Source organism: Hyaena hyaena, unplaced genomic scaffold (assembly GCF_003009895.1).
Source record: "Hyaena hyaena isolate Hyena2069 unplaced genomic scaffold, ASM300989v1 scaffold_92, whole genome shotgun sequence".
Taxonomy (NCBI): Eukaryota; Metazoa; Chordata; class Mammalia; order Carnivora; family Hyaenidae; genus Hyaena; species Hyaena hyaena.
The window spans coordinates 1,423,981-1,449,079 of record NW_024080723.1 but is presented as its reverse complement, the minus strand read 5'-3'; the positions used below and the strand labels follow the sequence as shown (position 1 = coordinate 1,449,079).

At 45.4% G+C, this 25,099-nt stretch overlaps 1 protein-coding gene across 3 annotated transcripts in view; it reads right to left on the bottom strand.

The window, feature by feature from the left end:
• The window catches only part of MYO1B (myosin IB), a 186,536-nt gene extending 162,707 nt beyond the window's left edge, over positions 1–23,829 (bottom strand). For 2 of the 3 annotated variants that reach the window (XM_039234691.1, XM_039234692.1), the window contains exon 1: positions 23,602–23,828. The gene's annotated coding sequence lies outside the window, so the exon portion shown is untranslated. Of the gene's footprint in view, positions 1–23,601 lie in introns of all 3 variants that reach the window. The other variant, XM_039234690.1, reaches the window with a different exon arrangement.
• Positions 23,830–25,099: the final 1,270 nt, after the last annotated feature.

Below are 25,099 nucleotides of genomic sequence, written 5' to 3'. Positions count from 1 at the left end.
TCTGTATAATGAGAGGTAAATTAATTCAAGATTCTGGTGATCTAAGAGTTAACACCCCATGGGGTATCTCCCCACTGGTAGATGGGGGCCAGGAACCACCCAGCCTAAATGCCAAGGTTTGATTCAGTCTGGGCATAATAAGGCTGGCTTACCAACAAACATCTTCAACCAGGAGCTCAGCTACCCTCAATCCCAGGAACAGGCTGCTTATTAAGGATTTGAACGATACCTTAGAACTTTAGAATTTGTAATGTGACAGGTTAAAAGAAAGGTTTTCTCTAACTGTGAAAATGGCAAGTATATTACCTAGACTAATCAGAAGGATTTTTGAGTCCAAAATAACAGTGGCTGATATGACAACATTGAAGGTTTGGGATGACAAGCTACAAACTATCTCTTCTGATGTCTGAGCAAAACATCTTTGGATCTCAGGCAAACCTTTCTGTGAAGAGAGAGATGGACCCAGAAGGTGTTGCACAACTAGTTTCTGGAAGAGGCAAGGGTGACGAGGAAGCTTTTCTGACTGGCCTGGGTGGTCTTTCACCCCCATCATATTCCATACACCCATCCACCTGATTCCCAAGTCAGCAAACTCTTCACAACACACCAGTTTTTTACAGAGAAGCTTCACCTGCACAATGGGAAGAGTCACTTTCTACAGAAGCTGCGTGGCAAGAGTTTACCACGACTGAGAATTCCCGTTTGATATGCCCCATCACGGAACAATGCAGGCTCTGGACCATAGACCCAGGCTCAAATCCAAGGGAATTCATCTCTGGAATTTGAACTTCTGATCTAAAACCTCAGGGATGACAACATCCATTCCACAGGCTGGCTGGGGAAGCAAAGCCCTGAAGAGGGCAGGGTCTCTGGGATGCTAGCTCCCTCCCTTCCCCAGCCAACTTCTTCTGGCCCTGAGCTCACCTACTCTTCTTGTGCTACCTTCTGGCAAGTGTCCAAGGTAAAAAAAAACAAACAAACACACACAAAAAAAACCCTAGAAAGCTGCCTCATATGCACTAGGCATTCCATGGAGTTCGTACCCTGAGGAGGAAACAGCTGACATCACTGCCCCACCATCATTTCCCGGAGGAAACTCTGCACAGTCATGGAAGGAACAACTTCCAAAGAGCAGGCAATGTCAGAGAATGCCACCCACCGTTCCACCAAAACCAGGTCCGAAAGCCCCCACCCCCAGCCCTCCCTCTCCACCCATCACCCACCCCGGCACCCCTCCCCAGCCCAAATCCTGGAAGATCTAGAATGGACAGCAAGCAGTCTAGCTTTAGGGGGAACCTATGGTCATACTAATTCCTACTGGGTATTAGGAGAATTAATGAGCTAATGTCTGAAAAGTCCTATGAGTTCCTACGGGACAAGGTAGCCAAGACCCATAAACCTCTGTTATGGCCAGAAACACAAACTCAGCTGCACGTGGCATGTGCTAATTATAAGCCACAGACTTCTCGATGTGTTCCCTCAAGGTAGATAAAAAAAATTCCAAGAAGCCAAATGTGTTTAGATTGGCAAACCTGAGACCCTAGGACCCCTATGTGAATGTAAAACTGCTCAAATTTAATTGGCACACCAGACAGCTCTGATTTGTTCCTGGCCAGTGCACAGACACCCAGTGTGACCAGTGATTATGAAACGGAATACAGCCACCAGGGGGAAAACCTACTCTCCTTCCAAATGAATTAATTGGCTTGTTAATCTGAGGCTCCAGATCTCATCCCACAGGCTAATATCCTGACAAAGTCATCCTGTCCCTTGCCCCCTTCATGTGCTTACAATACCTGTAGATTCATTCTTTCTATTCTCTTTTTACCTGATCACACCATCCTATCAATCAAGTTACTCCCTTATATCTAGAAGTACAGTGTGTTGCACCTGGTAGGCACTCACACAGGGTTTCCCGTACCTGTCGGTTTTGGGGGTCCCCATGGATCGCATTTGGAAGACATCTGGCTGGACAAAGACACTCACGATAAAATCGTGCAGAGTACATCAGGGCAGAGCTACCTTATTTTAAAAGGCACCTTCCCATCATTCAGGCTCTTTTAAGTGACAATGAAGGGAAATGTACTGAATTCAGGGCACTTGTTCTTTGGGGTAAGGAAGCAAGTTATCTCTCAGGGAAACATCGGCTGCTGCATTCTGCAACAGACCACAGAGGTTAGCATGACTACCAATGCAGCTCCAGAAAAAAACCACAATATCCAAGTTGCAGACTAAGCTAGCTGAAAGCAAGACCCTGCACACACTGCCAACACTGAGCCTCAGTTTACCCACAAAGCAGGGGGAATACGTCATCTCTCGTGATCCGGTCCCAGTCCATCATTACTGATTCAACAAAAAAGGCTCAAATCTGGAAAGACTGAGTTTCTTAATTTCGGGGGGAACATGCATCCTGTGTCTGGTTATAAAGAATGTTGAAAACCCAGAATGCCAGTCCACAAGAATCCTTCTCAATGACATTTACTCAGAGGTTAAGGAAAGTAGCTCTTTTATTCTGACCTCACCAGCAAGAAAAAAAAAAAAAAAAGATGTATTAAGGGTCTAACCATACCTAGATACATAGCACAGAAAGAAATGCACGGAGTCAACAAGATCTTCATAACTGCAGGCATCATGACATGTGTGAATGTGTTCTCTGTTTACAGCTACATGGCAAGCTGCAGAATGGCACACACTATTTTAACAAGTTAATTGGGGCGCCTGGGTGGCTCAGTCAGTTCAGTGGCTAACTTCAGCTCAGGTCATGATCCTGCCATCCCAAGTTTAAGCCCCACACGGTGCTCTGGGCTGACAGCTCAGAGCCTGGAGCCTGCTTCTGATTCTGTGCCTCCCTCTCTCTCTGCCCCTCCCCTGCTCACGTTCTTGTTCTCTCTCTCTCTCTCTCTGTCTCTCAAAATTAATACTAAAAATTTTTAAAAATAGTAATAATAAGTTAATCTAGTCATGAAAGCAAAAAGGGGTCTAAAGATTACAAATTAAGAAACCTATATAGTAAAAAAAAAAAAAAAAAACAGAGAGAGAGAAATATGTATTACTCGATAATGTGTCTTTAGTAATATCTTTGTACTTGTGCTTAAGAAAAAGTTTTGTAGGGACGCTTGGGTGGCTCAGTCAGTTAAGCATTCGACTCTCGATTTTTGCTCAGGTCAAGATCCCAGGTCATGGGATCAAGCCCCACATGGGGCTCCATACTAAGCACAGAGCCTGCATAAGTCTCTCTCTCTCTCTCCCTCTGTCCCCTCCCTTGCTACCGCTCTCTCTTCTCTAAAATTAAAAAATAATTAAGAGATTTTTCTTAAAGTTTTTTAGAGTAATAAAAATTCAGAAACTTCCTCAAGTAGTTATCCACTAAAACAAAGTCAAATAAATAAACTATGTCATCAAAGGAAGAAATGTTTATACATTTACACTAGGATTTCATGAGTGTTTATTAGTTAAAAATTGATCAAACAAAAATAGCTAAGATGTTTCCAAAAAAGACACGGATGATGTAAATTCAGAAGGCAAAACTACTTTGTCATTAAAAAAGAATTTTTAAAGAAAACAGCTAAATTGCAGTGGGTTACTTCACCTAAGTTTAGAATAAAATCAACAATCAGAATTTGGAAGTATTTTCTGGGCCAGTGTTTTTCTAATTTTTCTCATTACTAAAGCATTACTAAATTTAAAATCAAATGTACCATGATACATATGTTAGATAGCTTCAAGTACATTCTAAAGTATTTATGGGGCGCCTGGGTGGCTCAGTCAGTTAAGCATCCGACTCAGGTCATGATCTCACAGTTCGTGGGTTCAAGCCCCGTGTTGGGCTCTGTGCTGACAGCCAGCTCAGAGCCTGGAGCCTTTTTTTCAGATTCTGTATCTCCCTCTCTCTCTGACCCTCCCCTGCTCACACTGTCTCTCTCTCTCTCTCTCTCTCTCTCTCTCTCAGAAACAAATAAATACATACATACATACATACATACTAAATAAATATTTATGAAAAAGTAAAACATACACTATAGCAAATCAGGCATGCCATAACTCATAACTCTTTAAAGTCACAAATTAAAATGTTTATTACTAAAATTTGTTTACTAAATTTAAATTTATAAATATTAAATATATTTGAATAATAGTTCTAACCTCCAAAAGTTCTGTACAACACAGCAATTATTTCATATATTTATATAAAAACACAAACATATAAATTCCCCCTCTGACACACACATACTTTTTCTCCCCTTGAACAAAAGCGCACGCTTAACCTGTAAAGCTACACAAAAATCAGTTTTAAAGTTAATCAGCTTGGCCATGTATAAAACAAATTTTCAATAAATTTTTACAAAGGAAATTTGGTAAGAAATAAAATAGTCAATAGTGAACTGTACTGTATACGCCTGATTAAGAAAAGTTTATTTCCTTTGACAAGTAACTTATCAAAATAAAAGGTTTTCAAAATAACACATTATTATACTTAAGTCATCAAATTGAAAGGCACATAAACTTAAAATCTACAATCCACCTTTAATCATGTCTCTCAATAGGTAGGCAGACAGATAGATAGATAAAAAGAAAACTATAGAGTTCTTTTTAAACGACATAATTATAAGATCCCCTAGTTTAGGAATTAAAACTGCTTACCAGCTCTTCTTCTCCATTGTTTTTTCCACTGATTTAACTAGCACTTTAGCATTTGGTTCGTATGAAAGGAAGAGACAAACATTCGTTGTGACAGGGAGAACACACTGAGTACAACAAATATTTTGCACAGAGATAAGAAGGGAAAAGTAGGTCAATATCCTGTGGCCAGGAAAAAGCACCCTGATCTTCCATCCAGGACTGTATTATACGGTTAACCAGGCCGGACTCTCTTCTCTCCAGGCTACCGTTCTGACCCGTGCACCTGGCATACACAGCCTCTGAGAGAGAAGAATTAGAGACATGCCTACTACTCACTTCCCAGCCATTGGCAATCTAGCTGGGGAGAGAAAATACCTAAAAGCAGTATAACGAATAAAACAAGCGCTCACCTAGGGCAGATGATTCACCTCTAACGGAGGAATATAGAGACTAGGCTTTATGTTTAGAGGTGGGGCTATTATGGTGTAGGAGGATCAGAGGAAGATGGCTGAAGACGTTGAAGCTCGGCCTTGACTTTCTGAGGATGAGTGGTATGTGGTCAAATAGAAAAGAACTTTAAAGCAAGAAGAACAAACATTCAGAAGATGGTGACTGGGCAGAACGGCAGCAGAAGACAGCAGGTGCGGGGCCCTGGTGGGCCGTGACGCGGGGAAGAAAGGTGAGCTGCGAGTCCAAGCTAAGGAGCTTGCAGTTGGGAATGTGGTGGGAAGGGGTGAGAGAGGAGCAGAAGAGCGTCTGCGATGTCCACGCTGCAGTCAGCGCATCCAGAGGGCAGAAAGTGTGACTGAGAGTCACTGGTGATAGTACGATGGAAAATAAAATCAAAGACAGCCATTATAGATGACAGAGTCATCAAAAATGTCTTAAGCAGCGACAGACAACAAAAAATCTAAAGGAGGTTTTATCAGTGGATAGTCTAAATTCGTTGGGAGAGAGCTAGAAGCAAGAAGCAAGAAGCAAGACTGCTCTGTGCAGCTGTTCAGTTTGTGCACTGCAAAAAAGTGGGCCAGGCCAACGGGGGAAAATGGGCACTGACATCAAGCCGAGCTCCTGTGGGATAGTGTTTGTTCTGAAGGGTACCTCTTTCTTTTCTTTTTTTTCCCTAAATGTTTGTTTACTTATTTAGAGAGAAAGAGGGAGAGGGAGAGCACGAGTTGGGGAGGGGAAAAGAGAGAGGGGGAGAGAGAATCCCACGCAGGCTCCACATTGTCGGCGTAGAGCCTGACACAGGGCTCGAACTCTCAAACTGTGAGATCATGACCTGAGCCAAAATCAGACGCTTTACCGACTGAGCCACCCCGGCGCCCCTGAAGGGTGCTGTGGGAAGGCACCGTACCAGCTCACAGCAGGGAAACCAGCTGGGGCACAGATCTAGCAGTTCAGGAATAAGAACTAGGGTAGAACTAATAGAAATGAAACAAGAAGATAAGTGTAAGAGAAATAACAGATGAATCGATCACAACAGGTGGAACTCGAATTGACGGAGGGGGCATGAGAGACAGAGGAGGGTTTGAGACTAAAGGAGGCTCTCTCATCCGAATGCCTAAGGATTGACAGTTGGGCTGCTTGGTTTAAATTTTTAAAAAGTCAGTCAAAGTTGGAAGTCATTTGAGAAGATAAACCAAAACATATTATTTTAAATCAAACCCTATAACCATATATTTATTTGCCCCTTTTTTTTTTTTTTTTTTTTTTTTGCTGTAACGCTGAGGCCTTTTCTTGGAGTCGGTCCACTAACTGCAGTAACACAGCGGTACTTTCTTTGAGAAGCCGTCTCATGGCACCACCCTCTTGATCTAATTTCTGTAAAGAAATGGTGAGACTGCAAAGACACCAGGGCAACACCGGGGGGTAGACCACATTACTCCTGACAAAGGCTCAACACTCCTCCTGTGGGAAAGCTTCACACCCCGCCTCGCTGGACGCAGGTGTGCAGTCATACCTCCCTCCCGGCTGTCTTCCCCTCCAGCCCAGGAACCAGCAACACTGCAGAGGGCGCTGCTCGGTCAGACTCTGTCCTGGAGGGCAGAAGACGGGTGAGGCGACAGGGACCGCAGCCACAACCCCACCTACAGTGGACACACCGTGTGAGCATCGATTACTGCTCTGGGCCACTACGATTCCCAGGTTTTATTTTTTACTTATATTTTTAAGTTTATTTATTTACTCCGAGAGAGGGAGAAGGAGACCATAAGTAAGAGAGGGGCAGAGAGGGAGAGAATCCCAAGCAGGCTCTGCACTGTCAGTGCAGAGCCCGGCACGGGGCTCGACCTCACGAACCGTGAGATCGTGACCTCAGCCGAGATCAAGAGTCAGACACGTAAACAACCGAGCCACCCAGGTGCCCCAAGATTCTTGGGTTTTACATGATCACAACTCAACCCACCTATCCTGAATGGCTGGCAATATTAGTGGGAATACTGTTCTTTCAGGACTCCCCAAATCCTATACAGTAACCTCAGCCACTCTTAAATCAGCTGCAATCATTTTTAGAAACTTTTATCAGGTGGTCTCCAAAGCATTCATATGAATTCAAATAAATGTTCACAAAAACAGTAATTCTTTTTGCATATATTTAAAATCATTATGTTATAGAGTAGTAAGTACAACGGGCATAAGGTTTGGGGGAAAGAAAGCACAGCTGAGTCTGGATATGCACACACCCCCATTGGCAGGAACAGAAACTCAAGAACATACTACAGGGCAGCCCTCTGGCTCTACTCATTTAGCGTGTTCCGGGCAGCAGTTGATATATTTTCCAGAGAAAAAGAACACCAACTCATCTAGCAAGTCCGGAGGTCACTAAGACCCTAGACTGTTTTCTAAAGCTGTGAGCCTAGAAAATTAAAAGAATGAATAGTACTATCAGATTACCAGGTTAAAATATTGGCTGCTGTCTCAAAACTATATCCAACTGCCATATTTTTTTCAGTCCCAAATGTACAGTCAGAAGTGCTTAAGTCATGTAAGAAGGCACAAAAATAACACTTCAAACCCACAACCAGACATAGAGTCAAGAGGACAAGGTCACATGTCATTCCATAACCTTGCTCTTAAAGACAGAGTAAACACATAAGTTACCATTAAAAACTAAATTTGAGTTTCATACTTTAAAATTATATACTTCTTTAAAACTGTCCACAGAGATAAATGTTCCTCTCAAGGTTGACCAGCAAAATCTGGGTGCTTCTATTTTAGGTAGCCAAATAGTAAATCTATCCATGATTTGTATACTTTTAGAAGTCTGATACTCAGCCTTGTCAATAAAAAGATGAACTTTCGGGTAGAAATCCTATTGACATATTTCAACAGACTGCTGAAAGAAACACTGTGTAAACACATACACACCAGAAACCCCAAAACAACCAACCATAGTTTGAATACCCTACTCACAAATCCACCTCAGATCCTTAACCAATATGCGTGTGAAGGCTCCCTCCTCAGCATCAAATACAATAATCTTAACCTCTACAGCTTTAATTAAAAAAAACAAAAAAACAAAAAAAACATCTGGAGAATAAAAGGCAGTCATACCGTACCTGCCAAAATAATTCTGCCTCAGATTCTACTGGGATAGCGACCCACTTGGTCTTATTTAACCAAGGTAGACTCCTGCAAAGAAATGAACCCAAAACCAAATCCTAGGGTGAAAACATTAATTTGTGAAATTTGAGGTGAATTCAAATATAAAGTGTTCCTGAACCCTGACCTAAATCAATGTCCCCACCTTTTTTTCTTAGAGAGAGAGAAGAGTATGCATGAGCCGGGGAGAGGGGCAGAGAGAGAGAATCCTAAGCAGGCTCAGTGCAAAGCCCGACAGGGGGCTCAACCTCATGACTGTGAGATCATGACCTGAGCCAAAATCAAGAGTCAGATGTTTGACCAACTGAACCACCCAGGCGCCCTTCACTGTTTTTTTTTTCAACTGTGAGATAAGCGACCATGAGGACAGGATCACAAAGTGGTTTAGTCTTCGCATCAGATAAAACGTCATCAAAATAATAGAAGAGTTAATCTGATGCGTGGAAGAATGAATACTTTGCTACAAGATGAGAAGCTGCAGTTGAGTAGAAGAGAAGAGGGCCAAGACCCAAAGCCTGCAGGACCTAGACACCAAAGGGTCAGGAGGAGCTGCGGGGTGAGACCAGAGGAGCGCAGGTCACCAAAGCCAAGAGGTGACTGTGACAAGGAGGCGCAGATGATCAACCGTGTGGAAGATGGGGAGCACAGAACAAGGAGGGAAACATGTGGGTCATCAGACCTGAATCTACGTGTTAGGGGCTGAACTGCATCCCCCTTCCAAATTTATATGTTGAAACCCTAACCCCCAGGGCCTCAGAATGAGACTGGATTTAGAAACAGAGTCTGTATAGAGGTGATTAAGTTAAAATGAGGCCTTTGGGGGCTCAGTCAGTTGGGCGTCCAACTTTGGCTCAGGTCATGATCTCTCAGTTCACGAGCTGGAGCCCCACGTCAGGCTCCGTGCTGACAGCTCGGAGCCTGGAGCCTGCTTCAGATTCTCTCTCTCTCTCTGTGTGTGTGTGTGTGTGTGTGTGTGTGTGTCTGCCCTCCCTCTCTCTCAGAAATAAAATTAAAAAAAATTTTTTTTTAATGAGGCCATTAGTGTGGGCCCTTATCCAATATGACAGGTGTCCTTATAAGAGAAGACGGAGACACAGAAGACACAGATAGAGGGGCAACCACATGAGGACACAGAGAAGGGGGCCAAGGAGAGGCCTCGGAAGAAACCAGAGCTGCCGACACCCCGTTCTTGGACTTCCAGCCTCCAAAACTGTGAGAAAATACCTTTCTGTTGTTTACACTACCCAGTCTGTGGTATTTTATTACAGCGGCCCTGGCAGACTAATAAACCATCCTACAGTCCCTTCTGACAACTGCCTACTTCCAGTCTCTTCTTCTATACCTCAGGTTTCTGACGAGGCCTGCCTTTGACACTTGCTACCCGTTACTTGGCACACACCAACAAAACAGCCTCAGATAAAATGTCACCACCTGTTTGTTGCCCACCTCACTCCCCCAAACGCACTCCTGCCCTAGCTACCACTGGCTGTTGCCCACTTCCTACCCGCCTCACTCCTTATTCTCCTTTAATGGCCTCTCCTTCCTCTGCCTATCACAAAATAATGTTCACCAGAGTTCTAACATCCCCCTTCTTCTCTTCTCATTCCACTCCCCAAGCAATCTTAATTAACATCTTCCACCACACTGGTGATCCTCCATCTGGACCTCGGGCCCTGGCTTGTCCCTGAGCTCCAGGCCCTGGACTCCAGCGGTCTGCTGAGCTGAGCTCACACTGCCCTGAGGAGGCCCCATACCCCAAACAGAACCCATCCCCCTGTGGGCCTGTGTGTGCCAGCCATTCACGACCTCTCACAGGCCCGAATCCGAGGAGCCATCCCACACTCCAGCTATGGAAATGTTCACCACAATGTCTGATCCAATCAGCTTGTTCTCAACATCTACTGTCAGAAAGCATCCAAAATACAGAGAACATTATATGTACAAAAGTGTTTATCACAGTATCATTTACCACAGCAAAATGGTGGAAGCAACCCAAAAGCCCAACAGTAAATGTTTGGTGAGGGGCACCTGGGTGGCTCAGTCACAGAAGCATCGGACTTCAGCTCAGGTCATGATCTCACGATTCATGAGTTTGGGCCACACGTCTGGCTCTGTGCTGACAGTGTGGAGGCTGCTTGGGATTCTCCCTCTCCCTCTCTCTCTGCCCCTCCTCTCTCTCTCAAAAATTAAACTAAAAAAAAAAAAACAAAAAACTCTTCGGGGACCTTATAGTACTCGATGGAATAATACACAAATTATAAAATTTATTTCAAGAACTAGGCAGCAGTATAGATCTTAAACATATATATCAAAAGTTTGGAAAGGATTACTCAGAAGTGACTACAGTTGATAGTTTAGAGTAGTTGGCTCAAGAAGTGTCTTTTTTAGCTCCATTTTCCAAACTCTGTGTAATGTTCTTACGATGATGCTCTAGTACAGAATGTCCAAATGAGAGTTCTAGCAATCTTGGATTTTGTGAATTGCTTGGCTTCAGGGTAAATGGGAAGTTTACTACCAATCTCCCCTCAGCTGTCTGTCGCTCCACCTCCACACTGCATCTGTTACAATATCCAGTGCAAACTTCCATTCAATAAAGTGTCCTCTTAAATCCTATTATACTTGTAGCCCTCAGCAGAAGATCCTCTAAAAAGTGATTAATTCTTCCAAGAAATCCAACTGGACCTGTGAATAGCAGTACGGCTGTGGAACGGAGCTCCCCACGTCTGCCACGGTAATTAAGTATTCTAGTAAAGACCATCATGCACAGCTGCAGCCAAGAGAGCAGGTGTGAGGCTGGAAGCTAAATCACAGGTGAGGCCACCTCCCTAGCAAACATCTGCCTACCCATGTGCCAGGGAAAGAGGGGCATTTCTCCCGTAAGGTGTCAACTATTCCACCCTGGAGTCCATGAGACAGAAAACGGGCCCCTTCCAAGAATGTGAATGGGTACAAGTTTCCTTTAACATTTTACTTATGCCATTTTGTTTTCCAAATATGCAACAAATGCCAAGGATTAGGAGTGGGCGGGCAGTTTCACCATTATTTCTTCAATGCTCATACCCTATTCCTGGTACACACACTCATACCAAAAAACCCAACAAATTCCTCCCCCTCCACGTTTCGGTATAAATGAAATGAAACAGGCAACAGCCACAAACATATACAAAATTATGCGCACACCTGCGTGAGTCTGTGAAAACCTGGCACACTGCATGGGCCCACGTATGTACACACCTTCTCCGACCACTACCCTACTCAAGTCATATATGTCACGTTTCTAACTTAAAGGATTCCTATGATGAATCCTTTTGAAAATAAATTCTAACTCCTGGTTATACCCATTCTATAAATCTAGATTTTACTGTAATTGTACCAGACTTCCTTACAGCACAGAAAGAATGCTCATAAATATTTATGTTACATTCAAATTGGGCATTTTTGGTGAGACATGAAAAACACTATAAATTGTGAAATATGGTAGGGGAAGGCATCACCTCATTAAATCCCCTCAACTAGATTTTGCATTCAACTGTGAAATCTCACTGAAATTAGCAATATTTCTTAAGGAAGTAGCTCTTCCACTCCATGGCTGTCATACACTCTTTGAAATCTGTGGTCGGTATTATTTTGAGATACTTAGAGAATACCCCTGCTTACGCATAAATTCCTGCAGATAAAACAAACTTAGCAGGAAAGCCCGTTTCTCCACTTACAATTATACGAGAGAGCATGAAAGGAAAACTGGAAAGCTTGCTTAACTTTTTAAAAAGTAATTAAAAGCAACAGACCTTTGAGGAAATGTGTCAGATTTGGCAAAGTCTTCTTTGCAAAAATGCGTCTTGGTAATCTTCCAGAATTCCGTTCTTCCAGTTTGGAAATGTTTAAAAACTCTGACACATAATGAAATAGTAACAATAGAGATCACCCTACGAAAAACAGGGAATGAGGAAAATCTTAACTTCTGCATCCCCTCAATCTTCCCTTCCTTTCAGACTCCCAATCCCCCATGATTCCTGGTGCTTTCAGGAGGCACAGATCCACCTCTGGCCCCTAGAGCTTAGTGACTCAGAAGGCCAATCAATCAACTACGGGTGTGAGTAAATAAAAAGTAACTCAATTTAGATTTCTGAAGGCAAAAAGCTACTTAGTTTTACGATTAAAAATAAAGAAAAAATTACTCTTTGAATTGTAGAAATGTATGCATCTCCTTTACTGCACGACAGCAAGTAAAGAAGAACGATTGGATGGATTAAAAAGAACATGTTCAAGGGGGAGGGGAGCCCAAAAGAGACTGAGTAACAGATGGCTGGAGGCCTGCTCAGGGAGCTCAAGATGGAACACAAAGGGAAAAACAGAAGAAGAAACAAAGAATGAAGAGCTTCTTTTCAAGGGGAACCACACCCCCCACCTTCTAACTTCTGAAGACTTGAATACCCCATAGGTGTAAATGGGAAGGTGCTCCACCACATGTCAAAGCAATCTGAGCAGGCAGGACCCAGACGCCCCTCCTTTTCTGCCCTGCTTTAAGGAACCACTAGGCTTAAGTGCCAGCCTGGCCTTTTCCCATAAGATGTTATTATATTATTATCTGTACAGAAGTAACATAACCAGACTATAGAAAGTGTGTAAAGTAAGAGGGGTAAAAGCAAGTCACCACAATCTACGCCACTAACAAAATCGCTATTGATATTTTGGTTCATTTCTTTGCCATCTTTATTCCTAATTATTTTTCAGGAGTAACTAGAGTCCCATATCAAATCATAAATTATATGTGCTGCTTGGATTCAAAGATATGAGTGTCTGGCAGGGAGGAGGAGGAACTCCAGGAATCCATTTTCAGGGAAGACCAAGGAGTAGGAAGTAACCTTTACACGGAGTGATGCCTGTGTCTGACACTATTCGAGACACATGCATGCGTTAACACGTTGAATCCTTACTACAAACCCCCAAAAGAAGGCTCTATTATGACGTGCATTTTGCAGATGAGAAAACCGAGGCACAGACAAATTAAGCTACATGCCCAACGCCTGTCACCACTATACCACATTGCCTCCCACTGAGGCATATAAGAAAGAACCAGACTCAGTCACACCTGCCTCAGGCGCAAAGCTTCAATGACCAAAAAGCAATTAGTCTAGGTGGGCTGAGGAGTGTGTAACTCTCACAGGACCATCCACCTCCCCCAAAGCCTTCAGTGTGTATTTGGAGAAGGGGCCAGAGAGGGGTGAAAGGGCTTGGCTACTGAAAAAGCCAAAGGTGGCCCTGCTCCAAACCTCTCCCAGGAAGGGAAGAGGGCTTCTCCAGACTCAGAGCAAGACCGAAGTCTGAGCAGGATTCTGCCGTTTCCAGCAGATGCCAGTACGTGAGGGTAATGACGGCACTCAGATGGGGGACTGGAGATGGGAGGATGGGCAGGAGCCCAGTTCAAACCACATCTTGGTGGTAAGCTCTCTTCACTTGAGCATTTTCTTTTTTTTTTTTTTAAATGTTTATTTATATTTGAGACAGAGAGAGACAGACCACGGGCAGGGGAAAGGCAGAGAGAGAGGAAACACATAATCCAAAGCAGGCTCCAGGCAGTGAGCTGTCAGCACAGAGCCCAACATGGGGCTTGAACTCATGAGCTGTGAAATCATGACTGAGCCAAATTCGGACGCTCAACCAACTGAGCCACCCTGGCACCTCTTGAGCATTTTCATTTGAGGAGGAAGGGGAACAAACTGACCAAAAATAAATATTCCCATGTCATTGTAATTTACACACTCCTGAATACCACCATCGTGATGATTTACTAAGAGGCAATAACTTGATTTCAGTCACTGATTACTAACATTTCCATCAATCTATCATTAACAGCAGAGCCCCATCTTGGGACTTCCGAGCTTGTTTTTCATGGTCTGGAAAGCTCTTCAGGCTTCTCTTTGTCCAGCACCGACTCATTCTCAAGATCACTGCACGAACGTCCGTGTCCTCAGATAGGCTCTCCCTGGAGCCTCATCTAATGTCCCCTCTCCCAGCCTTTCTTATTCTCACAGCCCCCTGTCCTTTTCCTTCACAGCACTCATCACAATTCATAAATATGCCATAAATATCTGTGATCATTTCTGCAACGTCTCTCTCCCCTCATACACCAGGAGAGCGGAAACCATACCTGCGCTACCACCACTAACGGCTAGTACAGCGTCTAGTCCAGCATCGGGCACACAATAAACACCCAAACATCTGACGAATGAACACATGTATACACTAAAGAACTAAAAAGTCACCTCCCCTTACTTCTAAAAGCACTGCAGTCATTTTAAAAGTGGAGTGAATGGTGTGACATTTCCATTACAGGTTGTATTTTGTGTTCTATTAGGTAAGCCACCCAACTTCAGGCTTTAAGAACAAACACAAGTTTAAATGGAAATTTGATCAGTCAAGACCAATCTATAAACAAACGCAAAGTCAATGCCATTCTTGTACACCAGCAACACCAATCAGAAATATGAGACACAAATCCATTCTCAGACCACAAAAACCATAAAGCATGTTGGCACAAATCTAAGAGAAGACGTAAGAGTTTTAGACATAAAATTATAAAATTTCATTGAAGGACATAAAAGACATAAATAGAGAGGTGTATCAGTTCACAGATGGTAAGCCATGAAGCCCTAAAGATGTCAATACTCCCCACATGCTATATAAATGCAATGTAATAACAACAACACAAAAAAAAATTTTTTAAAGCCACATGTCTGGCTAATGTAAACACTCCCCAGTATGGAGAAAGAGACAAGAGTGTAATGTGTGTGTGAAACATCAACAGACACAAATATGGAAAATGTCATTTTTGCGAATTCCAGTAATTTAACTATTAGAGGTATGCAACATTACTTTTAATATTTTGACTGTTTTACTTATTTTCTCTTTGTTTTAAGGTGTGAAACAGTAAATGCTCTAAGTTCAGAGAGCAAAAGTATGGGGGAAACTGACAAAGATGAGAACAAACCTGGGTTATGAGAGACATGTAACAGATGGAAAGGGGCTTCCAGGGTGAAGGAAAGATCCAGGAGAATAAGGAGATCAAAAGGCTTAAGACCCATCTGAGAGTGAACCAAGTGTGGCTCGCACCAATCGCATACATATTCTCCTAGAAAGTCAGCTGGTAATGGCTCTAGAAATGGTACTGGGAAGTAAATACAGCAGGGTTATCAAATAATGGTCCCTGCCAGAAGTGGTTCAGGGGTCACACAACGGGGACACGTGCATACTGTAGCTCTCTTGGATAGTCACCATCCACAATCACAAATGGAAAGCCATAATAAGTCTTTCTGCAAAGAAGCCCATTTAAACCTCTTTAAAATATTGGACCAACACCTACTTCTCCAAGGAACCCTTTACGACAGTACACATCTACTCACTTTATGGAATTTTTTTTGTCAACCTACTTTTTATGGAACAACCCACTTTGGTAATTGCTACATTCTACTAACTCAGCATTTTAGAGGCCTGAGCCAGAGCAGAAGCTTAAGGATTTGAAAAGTAAAGGAATAATCAACCAAACATAACAACTGAATGGATGGGCCACAGAAAGTAGAGAAGTAGGGAATGCTTCTGGAACCCCAAGTCCAGATGATGACGGGAACGCTATCAGCACAAACGGCGAAGTCAAAAGAGGATCAACTATTAGGTAATGAGTACTGAGCTTGAATTTAGATGGACTTGGGGAGACAGTGAGGTATTCCCCTAGAAGGAAAACAGCAGGAAGTTAAAAGACTACAGTCAAGGGGCACCTGGATGACTCAGTCGTTAAGCATCTGACTTCAGCTCATGTCATGACCTCACAGTTCATGAGTTTGAGCCCTACCTGGTGCTCTGTGCTGACAGTGTAGGGCCTGCTTGGGATTCTCTCTCCCCCTCTCTCTCTCTCTCTGCCCCTCTCCCACATGCTCTTGGGGAGGGGGGGAGGGGAAGGGGGAAGGAAGGGAACGGGAGAAAAGAGACTATGGTCAAGTTCCCAGATCTGTTCCAGGTCAACTTCATGAGCCTCAGCAGGTCTCAGATACAACGAAGAGGTTACAATGGTGAACTTTAGGCTCTTTTAACATTAATACTCTACCATTCCAAAACTAGGGCACTTGGGAGTCAAAATACCAATACTATCAAGTTCTACCTTTAAAGGTGTGAAATGTATAGAATACAGAATAAAAATAAACAATTCAAGAATCTGAATATATGAATTTAAATATACGAATGGGAGGTTTTTAAGAGATCATGCAATTAGAGATATTTAAGAGTTATCCATGAAACCTACGAAGCTATGAGGTCTAACTCCGGCCCTCTCCCCAACTGTCACAGAACACTTAGTATTCCACTGCTACACAGAGCAGAAGCCTGAATCTGACCCAATGTGACAATTCATATGTTTTTATGAATACCTCTCAACACCCTGAGGATTTCAGGCAAATGAGAACTTTTTCCTAGATGGCTCACCACATCAGGGGTAGATCAAAACTGTGGTCAGCTTATTACAACTGTTAAGCAGGGTGCCTACAAAGCACTAGCCATGAGCGCTGACCTCAGCCCAGGGTTTATAAAAATTAAGCTTTTCCTGAAGCACCCGGGTGGCTCAGTTGGTTAAGCATCCAGCTTTGGCTCAGGTCATGATCTCGTGGTTCGTGGTTTCGAGCCCGGCATCAGGCTCTGTACAGACAGCTCAGAACCTGGAGCTGTTTCAGATTCAGTCTCCCTCTCTCTATCCCTCCCCTGCTTGTGTGAACACAAACTCACTCTCTCTCTCTCTCTCAAAAATAAATAAATTTTAAAGTTTTTTTAAAAAGTTAAGCTTTTCCTAAAATAATTTAGCCTGGGGTTCTAAAATGAATAAAATCGTGATGATCCTTCTAAAGTACTTTCAAGGGAAAAAAAAGATCAGCTAAGAACTGCAAGTAGCGCTGTAGGGTGTAATAATAAAGAACTTAAAAGGAAGCAGCATTCAGGGAGAAGAGAGAAGAGAGGTACGATGGAAAATGCAAGCAGGCTAGCAAGGATCTTTCCATCAAGGTTGAAAAGTTTTTGAAAAAACCAAGATGTTGTTGTTGTTTGTTTTGATTGAAGTATATGAAAACTACTTTCATGCAACTAGTGAAAATCAGTAGGGAAATGACACGCACACACACTGTTAACAAAAGCCAATAGTTAACAACCTGTTCCATTGTCTTTTCCATTCAATTTCTGAAAATCTCTTTAAGGATGTCAAATTCCTCTCTTTTCTCTTTAACAAGTTTAAAAACACACAAGTTACCATTTTGAATTGTATTTCCATTTTTAACACAGCAAAATGAAGCCATCCATGCATTTTCTTTTTTTTTTTTTTTTTAATATTTTTATTTATTTCTAGGAGAGCGAGACAGCGTGAGCAGGGGAGGGTCAGAGAGAGAGGGAGACACAGACTCTGAAACAGGCTCCAGGCTCTGAGCTGGCAGTCAGCACAGAGCCCGACGCGGGGCTCGAACCCACGAACCGCGAGATCATGACCTGAGCAAAAGTCGGACGCTTAACCAACTAAGCCACCCAGGCGCCCCCATCCGTGCATTTTCAAAGCCTCCTGAGTTTACCCAGGATTGGTGGGAAAGTCCCTGGAAGGCACAGACCTGGCTTCCTTTTGGCCTCTCAAACTATCAAGGAAAGCCAGGTACCTGGCATTTTTAGAAGCTCAGTGTTGTTTATCTGATAAGCAAAGGAAGAGTGTCCATTTTCACTTTTCTCCAGACTTCAACTTCTGAAACAGCCTATCTTGGAAGAATATAAATTCCACATCAACCTTCTTCTTCCCCACCTTGTCCCAAGTCTTAGGCCCTCAGCCCCAGCTTGGCAGTGGTGCTCACACCCTTCCGCTCAGATACATAGGACCCTGAAATCCAACCGGTTGCCCAGCAGCACACATGCTGCTTCTGGATAGACTAGAGACCAGAGACCAGACAAAGCCCCGGAAAGTCCCAGATGGCCGTCTAATTCCTGCAGATAAAGAAGTGCCAGGAGACAGTAAGACAGATCCCCAGGCAAGGAATGGGTCCTCACCAGCAGGCTGAATCCTGTTCACCAAGTCGCCCTCATTTGAGGTAGAATGAGGCACAATGGGAGAGCCAAGCACAAGGCCCAGAAAAGAAGGAGAAATGGAGAAGCATTTCGACCGAACCACCCAGCTCTGGACTGGCCAAGGACATCCAGAGGAACCCTGACTCCAGCTGACACAGGAAGAAGGCAAGAGGGAGAGACTGTCAGGGCAGGGCCTCCCTCCAACTCCTTACACTCCTCACAAGTGGCCCAATGTGGGGCTCCTGGGTGGCTCAGGAGGTTAAGAGTCCAACTCTAGATTTGGGCTCAGGTCATGATCTCCTGGTTCATGAGTCTGAGCCCTGTATCCGGCTACACGCTGGCGGTCTGGAGGCTGCTTGGGATTCTCTCTCTTTCCCTCTCCCTCTGCCCCTTCTCCTTTCTAAGTACATAAATAAACTTCAAAAAGGGGGTGGGGGTGGGGGGTGGAGGGCCAAAGCTTCAAAGAACACTGCACTAGGAGGCAGCGTGTTGCTCTGGGAAGCACACAGTTCCTGGGCAAATTACTCAGTTCCCTCATCCACAAATCTCTCCCACTGAAGGAGAGCAAGGGGGACTAAACAAGACCAGCTGTACACAGTACCCAGGATGAGGCCTGACACAAAGAAAGCACCCAACACTTCACCAACAAGAGCAATGACTGTCATACAAAATACGAATGCTTCATTCTTCGGGGACGTGGCACTTCCTGGCCACAAAGCAAATACAGCTGAAGTCCATGAACAGCCTCAGCGGGGCTGAATCGCCAGCCAGACTGAACACAGAAGGAGGACGGACACAGGCAGGCGTGAGGGGAAGAAAGCGGGAGGCACCAGGTCCCACCATACGCCAGGACCAACCACGCAGGTCACCACCTTCCCGCATGGAAGGGCACTTGAGACACCCTCAGGACCCACAAAAGGATCCCCAACGCTCTCCTCCAGGATGTGGCTTCCTAACATCCCAGCCAATCCAACCTTCGGAGACCCAACCCCTTCCACACCATCAAAGGCTAGAGGAAATGAAACCTCAGACAAAGAAGAAGCGGGCGCTGTGCTCAGGGTCCCTCTCACTCTCTTGCTTTGTTTTAGCTTCTGTCTTGGCAGCAAGTGCCAGTGTGGCCCTGGTCACCACAGCTGTCATAGTCACTTTCTTCATGTCACCAACATCCACTCTGGGCATAGTGACGTGCCCTGCTGTGTGCCCTTGGAGGCACAATGGATTTCCTTTATTGCTTTTTAATGCATGGCCTCCCATCACCCATGTGCTTCATAAAATATGAATGGATGAAGAAGGCACTGACAACTGAAAAGACACCCATGAAAGGTTATAGGTGCAAGATGCTATTGAGCATCCTTCATCCTGCTCAGCAGCTAAGTTGAAGGTGCTCAGCAGACCTCTTGTCTGCCTCCCTTTAAACAACTGGCGGAGGGGAATTTAATGACAAGACGGGACAAAAGTTGCCACGCCTGTACCAAAGTCCCTAAAGACCGCTAATTACTTCCTAGCTTGAAATAATTACACGAGTGAGTAGAACTCTCAGTCTTCACAGTCTTATCTTAGAAACAAAACCAATATTGACTTTTCCATTTGCCCAGGAGCATTCCGAGAAATCCATAAACAATTGGTGATGCTAAGGGTTAAAATCCATTCCACTCCTGCACTTGGTGGTCACTCCTGGGTCAAGGTCAGGTGCCTCCTGCCCACGACCGCTATCCATTCCACCCCAAGGACTGGATACCGCTGCCATCCCTTCTCACACTGACCACTAAGCTTGTTTGCTTCCCCTGAGGGGAAAGGATGAGCACAGAAATCCCAGGAATATGTGTTCCCATGAGCACAGAAATGTGATGATCTCAGAGGTATTGTAAAGAAGGGCCCTTGACACTTCCCTGAGGAAGGATGTCTTCTGTAACAGGCGCCTGCCAGGACCGAAAGCATGTGCTGGGAAAATGTACGGCCTGCTGCTGCGTATGTTTCCAATTCTGATGCCCCACTTCCTCTTCATAATCACATTCCTTCCCTCCTTATTTCTCTTCTAAAAAGACACTCTGGCATCGGGTCTCCAAAGTGTGCTGTTCTATGAAAAGGCTGTAAGATAAAAGGAGCTAAAATGGATTTCAATAAATATAAAATGCTTAAACTCTATGTAAGATCTATTCTATTCCACCACTTTTAAATGTCTCCAAAAAAGAACACAGTATTTTTAAATGTTGGCAGCCTAACTTTTTAAAAATAAAGTTTCCTTCACTTAAACCTTAGTCACACAGGCCATCACACAGCATAAAGCTTTTTAACAACACAGTTTAAAGAGTTGTGATGTCACTAATTGTGCCTTCCAAAGCTATCTCACAGAGGTTTCCCAAAGGATCAATTATGATAATATATATGAAAGTGATATGAAATTTGCAAAAGGCGAATCACATAGTCAAACTGTTGTTATTCCTATCGTTAACAGATATCACACCATACAGTGTCTACTTAAAAGAGTGTGGACTTCAGAATCAGACATCGCGGTTCAAATTCCCCCTCCACCACTTACTGGTTACCTACACAAGTAGGGGGTAAGAGGCAAGCTACTGAATTCCCTACACTTCATTTCAACTGTGAAATGGGTACAACACCCACTTTATCAAGTTCTAAGGATTCGTAGAGTTATGCATGCAAAACCCATCACACATGGTAAACACTAAGCTATAGTAACAATTACTATTAGGCTATTTAATTAAAATCAAAATATCCAGCTATTAAAAATAGTAGAAGGAAAGGGGAGGCGGGGAGAGTCTCACCAAAAAGAAGGACAAATGCTAAAAACATGGATCTTACACTCTGAGGATGCCTTCTTAGCCAAACCACTCCTACCCCCCCACTCCTTCCCCACTGACATCCACAGCTCCTCCTTGCTTTGCATAACTTCGCGCAGCAACCAGGGAGAGTCAGGCTTTAACATCAGGCTTGACAAAGTGATGATTCATCCCATCCCATGAAGGGGGTGCAGCCAGTAGTCAGCCTCAGGCACAAAAAGGGCTCCATGGGGAGAGCCCTTGGTCAGAGACAAGCTATGGAAGAGAACCCCGCTACCCCCACCCCGCGTCCCCAGCAACAGTTAACACAGTCTCACGCTTTGCTTGTTGTTAATGTATATTCCAAGGAGTAGTTGGGAGGCATCCAACGGCGCTACACTTTACAAAGCTATCCACGGCACACGCGAAAAGTCCAAAATGGCAACACAACAATAAGGAAGGAGTCTCCCTCTGTTCCCTCTGTTTGCTGCCCGTGGCACAATGTTTTGCCAGGCAGTGTGTTAGTTGTAACAACAAACAGCTTGATGGCTGGACAGCATCCCACTTCAACTTCACATCAGAATGGCTCCTGAGGACAAGTCCCACTGCTTCTCAGCCTGGCCTGAAAATGTGACCACATGTCCTCCCCCCACCCCCGTGAAAAAGACAAACCGTCAGCAGCAGCTTGCACAGCTCTTTTCCATTACCACTTAGTGGGCAGGAAACATATTTTCCCCCTGGAGTAAGCTCCTAATTCCCCTGCTAAGGTTAAGAGGCTTTCAAACTTGGTTGTCCTAAAATGAATGCCCAATGGGGTGGCTTACCAGTGGGTCCTTGGAGCTGTCAAAGACACAGCACTGGGTCATCTGCCGCCCCTGCCTGCAGCCAGACTACTATACCTGGGAATGTCTCCTCAATTACCCGCACGGTAATTCTAACTCTCAGTCCAACTCTGCCATCCTTCCACCACTGTCCCATAGACACGACCCATGAATGCCTGGAAATATCAGCCTCCTCCCAAAACAGTTTGCTTGGAATACCCCCATTCAAACAACACTCCCCGTCCAGTGCCCCCTGGCTCCCTCAGCAGCTCAACCTTTTTTCCTCCCGGGTTTCTTGATTCCAATCTAGAAGAGGGTCTACTCAACAAATGTCCAACATACTGCATTTAATTCTACCTCCCCCTAAAAAAGAAGAAACAAAAATTCCCATTCACCATAACGGTTAAGAGTTCTTTTTTCTTATTCCAGGTGGCCCACAGTGGGGCAGTGAAGGCACCAAAGCAGAGGCTTCTCAACTCAAACTCCAAACACTGATGTGTGTGGGGTGTGTTTTCTGGGAAAGCCTGCAAAAGGGTGTTTCAACTCAAGTGTTACATAATCTGATTAATTTATTTAGCAATGTCTAATTTTATAGTGGTTTCCCCTCAAACATTCCTGGAAAATTGTTATATATTATATTACAATGGAGAAAATTACTCTATGTCATAACCAATTGTCTGCAGTTTGCCTCCTACCCATTCAAGCCAATTATCCACTGGCTACACACACAGATCCACGGGCACGCACATACACACAAATACCCTGATCCATAACAAAAAAGTCTTCTTCCACTGTAACTGAGATTTGATTTCAGCAAACTAACACTGGGAGCGCCTAGAACTCAAGGAAGTGCACAACTTGTTGAGGCAATCAACGCTTGGGCCACGGCCTGAACAAAGCATTACAAAGAAGCTCCAGGAACCCACACGGCCCCTGGACAAACTGTTGTGTTTGCAATCAATTCTCCCATGCACTCTCATCAACGCCTCCCCAACCCTCCGGCCCGCCCCAGAAAGCACCCTCTAGGACTCCCGTTCCTGATCTGGTTTTCATTCGGCCCCGCTCCCTCCCCTTCCCTCTCGACGACCGTGAATCAATCCCATCCCGGGCAGGAAACGAGACCCGGGGCAGCCCCCTCCGCTTCGGCGGAACAAAGGAGAAAGGCGCAGCTGCACGCGCGGGACGCCCCATCGGGTCCCCCTTCTCCCCTACCGCCGCCGCCAGGACACGCCGCACCTGAACCCTACTCCCCAGGACGCCCCCATTGTTCTCCCTACGTTCTCCTTCCCGGAGGAGGCCACCCTGTGGCCTTCCAAAGAACCAGGGGGCCAGGAAACAGCTGGGGGCCAGGGAAATGGAGGGGGTGTGGGTAAGAGCGGGGCAGATCTGGATTCCACTTTGCCCACAGTACTAGGAGGATGGGGCAAAGTAAGAGCGACTTTACAAGCCTTCTCTCCCACCCGTCCCCGAAACGACTGCGGAGTCACGACCGCCAGCACGCGCGGGTTCTGGCCGCAGCGCCGCCGCGCCGGGAGGGGAGCGCCGCAGCCCCCTCTGACCCGTGCCCCACGGACTGCGGCGGGGCCACCGGGACCTCGGGCACAAAGGCGCGCGGGGCGCCCCCTCTACCGCCCTAGGCGGGCCGCGGCTGGAGCAGGCGGGCAGGGTCAGGGTGAGGGGGAAAGCGCTCGCGCTACCTCGCCGGGCGCCACTCCGCCTCCCGGTCTTCTTCGCGCTCCGGGGCGCCGGCCCACTGCGAGGCGACGGGGCTCCCGCGGCGGCTGCTCGGCGGCGGCTGCTGGGCGGACGCTGTCCCGCGGCTGCCGGCCCTTTGCGCGCCCCGCGCTCCCGCACCGCCTCCACGCGCCGAGGCTGGGCTCCGGTGCGCGCCCGACTGCAGAGTGCTCGGCGGCTGCGGAGAGTTGGGCTGCGGCGGGAGGCGTGCGGCCCCTCCCCTCTCCCCGGCAGACGGAGGGGCTGGCCGAGGGGCGGGGGCGGCGACCTCGCCGCCTGGGACTCGCCCCTCCGCGCGCCTGCAGGACCCGGAGCCACCGCCTCCGACCGACTCACCTCCGGCCGCCCGGTGCCGGCTGCACAGCGCCCCCCGGTGAGCGCGAGCGGCAGCCTCCGCACCCGCGGGCAAGCCTAGATACCGCCGGGAGGGGAAGAGAGGGAAGGAGAGGCGCCCCGCCCAGCGCCCACGGAGAGCACTGCCCTTATACCTTTTTTTACTCCCGAACTCACTAACATCAAACTAGAAATGTATTAACTAGGGCAGGAGGGATGACGACTAGGAGCCAGCCTGGGGGCACATGCCAGCAAAGACTGGGAATGTTCTCAACAGTTCCTTCTGCCCTAGATAAAAAAGTTTGGATACCCAAGAATATCAGAGAGGATTAATTTGACCGAAAGGGGGAAAAAGTGTATTGACTAGCCAAGTGTGCTTTTACTTACGTGATCTGTAATATCTCACGTTATGCTAAGTAGACACTAGCCAGTTCTTTCCTACAAAAAATAAAAGATAGTTTAAAAGAAATATCAAATACCCATATGTATCTGAAAATAGCGTAGTAAGAGCCATTGGGTAATGATCAGTGGTGGGGTATTAGTTTGCATATTATTTAGGCATGTTGGAGGGCCAGAGAGTCAGTTACCTCCAGCTTCTCACTCCAGCCCGCCTCTTACCTCTTTGTGGAATTTAGAACAAGCCACTTCACCGAGGTCCTGGTTTCCTCATTCCGGGAGGAAGGAAGGGTGCTCCTCCAACCTTACTCACCGGGTGAGGTGAGGATTACTTGGCTAAGGTGTTAAAAGCTATATAGGCGCAGTAATTATTACTCATGATTCTAACTACTGTATCCTGTAATGAAATAAATTGCCATAAATGGGGCCAGGTTTAAATGGACTGACCTATATCTGGAAACTGTCACTAAAATGAGGTGAACCAAAGAATTCAGACCATATATAGTAACTCTGTTCCCAGAGCCAGAAGAACAAAGGCACTGGGATTTGTCAAATGTCACCAATAGGTTTTGGGAAGGTGGCAATTGCCCAGACTCGGTCTGCTTGGAGCTGTATCATCATTGATGACACTATCCACATCAATTCAGACATGCACGATAATGGTCTAAGCTAAGGCATATTGAATACCAGGTACTGCTCTGTTCGTGTTTAATCTTCACAAAAACCGAAGAT